Consider the following 3,778-nt stretch of genomic DNA (forward strand, 5'->3'; position numbering starts at 1 on the left):
CAAGGGCCTGAGTTCAATCCCTGGTTCTGCCAAAAAATAAAAAAATAAAAATAATAATAATAACATGAGATGAAAAAACAATAGTATTTATAGTGACAAAGATTAGGAAATGATACACTTATTTAAATCATTTCTTTTCAATAAGTATCCTCCCCAAATCTTCCTCTAATATTCTATTTCCTCATGATTTTTATTTTTATTTTTTTAATGTATTTGGTACAGGTGTACAGGGTGTTCAAGGTCTCAGTACATAGATCAGACTTGTTAGGGATCCTCCTGTTTCCAGCCTCCCAAGTGCTGGGATTACAGGTGTGTGCCACCACACCCAGTCTCAATTGCCCATCTCAGCATGCCCTGGGGGGAGGGCAGCATGGTATGCTGGGGATCACACCCCTGCCGCTACCCTCTACCTAAGCAGGTGCTTTAGTCTGTTGAGCTATCTGGCCGGCCTCCCTCATGATTTTTAAATGTTAAACTTGTAGACTTATTTTGGTTACCAGCTGCCTCAATGGTGATGGGACCTGGCCTTGCCTTCTTTTTGGTAGGTTCCTAGAGATCTTGCTGTGTAGCTGCAGGCTGTCCTTACACTTGTGATCCTCCTGCCTCACCCTCTGGAGCACTGGATTACAGGTGTGCATCAAGCCTGGCTTTGTGGCTCACGTCATGGTAATAGTTCAGGGTACTGGTTGATGGGTCTTTCTCAAGCTGTGTCACCAACAGAAGGCCTTCCCAGGAGTTCTGCCTGCGTCTTAATTCTAGGGGCATGTCCGCACCTTGGGTGATGAGTCCAGGGCCAATGGAAAAGAGTCCTGTATTTAAAGCGTCTTATAGCCTAACAACAATGATTAGCTATAACAATTTCTCTTTGATTTTTTTTTTTTTTTGTGGAACCAGGGATTGAACTCAGGCCTTTGTGGTTGCCAGGGAAGCACTTATTCTACTGAGCCATCTCCCTGGCTCCAACAATTTCTCTTTGAAGTCACATGGAGAGAAAAAACATTTCTCAAGCTTTCACAGAGAGCAAATTGGTCAAGCAATGGCCGTGACTCATCCTCATGTCAGACACTGACAAAAGGATGTACAAAAGGCGGTACAGGGCTACAGGATAAATCCTGAGAGTACTTGGCTGACCTTATCAGATACAAAAGTTACATTTCTTGGTATATAGGTCTTGCTTTATCTTGGTCTTAACCATCCAGCAGAAAAGTATAAAAACAAGGTACATATAGTAAAGCCATATTAATACGATGAGCTGTAAAAGGCTCAAGCCAATAACTTCTGAGGATAACCCACTAATATTATAGACTGCTAGACAGTGTTAGATTGTTTAGTTGAATTCAAACACCTATAGTATTTAGATGCCAATGGAATATTCACCTCTGACAGGACAAAAAAAATTTAAATTTAAATTTCAAAAAAAGATACAAAAGAAAGATCATTTTGTATTTATATATACAAAATAGGATAAATTTACAGCTACTTTTGCTTAACTCAATGAGAAGAAAGAGGTGTACTAATAGTGTTTGGACAGAATATGCTGTGTGTTTCTTGTACTATGGATAACTACTAAAAAGATAACAATGTACAGTGTATTGACTATCAAAACTGTTCTATTAATCAGCTGTGAAACTGTCTCATTCATATTTATTTCTCAATAAAAAATAAATAAAAGATGTGATCTCATTTCCTTTTTTGTTTAAAAAAAGTAAAGAATATGTCACTCCTACTTGCAAAAAAAAAAAAAAACCAAAGCAAAAGAAAAAAAAAAAACCAATTTCTCTTTGATTCAGAGAAGAACATTTGAGAAACTTATGGGTTTTCCTCAAGGAATATCTTGAATGAATATAACTAATTATAGTTCAGATAATGAATATAAACCATAATTTATGAATGTCAATAATTATTCTTTAGATTTATATTACTCTTATTATTTTGATTTGCAGAATTTTTAAAGAGAAGTTAGATACCAAATAAGTAATTTTCGTCCCAGTCCTTCCTACATAGAATCTTTGGTCCAGCCAGCCTTATTTATTCATGTGAGTCAGTTACTAGAATAAAACTAGTACCCTGGGATTACAGGTATGCGCCGCCAAGCCTGGAGGCAGAGCTGGTGCAGCATGCAGTTTCCAGGATCGAACCCTGGTCCCTGCACTTGCTTAGGCAGGTACATAGTCCACTGAGCTATCTCACTGGCCTGGTGTTGGAGTTTATAATGAGCCTTTACATTTGTCACTCAGGTCGAATAGATAAAAGATGAGCTTTAGAGTCAAATATACCCGCCTTTGAGCCACAACTTATTATTTATACGACTTTGGAGAAGTTAATTTCTGTTTCAGTTGCATAACATCAGTCGCTGTGCTGAAGGAGACCCGTATGCCGAGCAGAAGCACCGACCCTGGTAAACATGACGCTGGCAGTTAAGACGCGGAGCCTCCGTGCAGGTGCAAACACTTTTTTCCATTTGGATGAGGCAGCTACGAGGTTAGCGACTTCCCCAAGGTCACATAATCAGCAAAGGGCAGAGGAAGGACTGGAATCCAGACTGGTTCTTCTGCAAGCTGACTTTATTTAGCATTTGGGTGCCTGTGCACGGGCGCGCGTGCACACACACACACACACACACACACACACACACACACAAGAACAACTGATAAGAAACGCTTTGTATGTGTTTCGTACACGTCACATCTGCTAGCTGAGTATCATAACGTGAACATTTTCCCACTGTGGCTAAAATGACGGGATTGGCTCTGTGGCTCTGCTGGGCTCGATGCTGATGTTATATTCTTACAGTGACACCTTCATCTTCAAGGCGCAGTGACAAAATTGTCTTCCAGTTCGCACAAGGATCGGGGCCTATGTGCGATGAACTCCTGAAGAAAGATGCCACTGCTGTGGCAGACATCCCACTAGATGGCTTCCTGTGTGGCTGTTGTGACAGCGCGTCTGAGTCAGCAGCCTCCTTCAGCAGCACTGAGCTGCGCAATGCCAAGCCTCGGTACTACGTAATATTATGTTTTTGACTGTTGATCTTGCTCTACAGAGAGCCCTTCCTGGTCCTTGGCTTAGTCCATGAAGTTTATATTTGTAATCACACGGATAAGTTATTGGAATCCCATCAAGGTAATTGCATTCAACCACTTCAAGACCAACCCATGGCAAGAACAAAGACACTAAGGCATATTTATAGTTACGGGGAGCCAAAGGGTCCTGAGTCTAGCCATGGTGGTGGCTACCCAGAGCAAAGGTCCCGACCCAGGGCTGAACCGGGTTTTATTCAGTCATGAAGGGGGAGTGGCTTGAGGATGAGTGACTGAGAATTGTGGGAAGTAGGTGAGTACTGTGAGCTGGGCTGGGTAGGAGGCCTGCATTTCCCTCTGTGATATGCAGAGAGTAATCTGCATTACACAATTGACGTAGTATCTAATGTTTTGGGGTCCTGTGCTTCAGCTCTGGTGCATGATCTTTCAAGCCCCAGGAAGTCATAACTTCCATCTCAAGGCTCGATCGCAGCCGACAATGTGGAGCACTGGCTCTTCATCCTGTCTCAACCTGGCTCATATTAAAGAGCAGCAGGTGGGGGTAATCAGGGAAACGTGTGCCACCTTCAAAGACTACTACCAGCACCTCGGCTAGACCAATGTGCACTGCTTAAAGCCAATTGAAGGGATAAGGAAAAGACCTAGCCAGCCCTGTACATGTCAACACATGGAAGTAGGTCAGACACAGCCAAAATGGCACAGTTGCTCTTCTTTCAAGGAGAATCGCTCAGGTGGTT

The sequence above is a fragment of the Octodon degus genome, unplaced genomic scaffold (assembly GCF_000260255.1).
Source record: "Octodon degus isolate 3935 unplaced genomic scaffold, OctDeg1.0 scaffold00062, whole genome shotgun sequence".
Lineage (NCBI taxonomy): Eukaryota > Metazoa > Chordata > Mammalia > Rodentia > Octodontidae > Octodon > Octodon degus.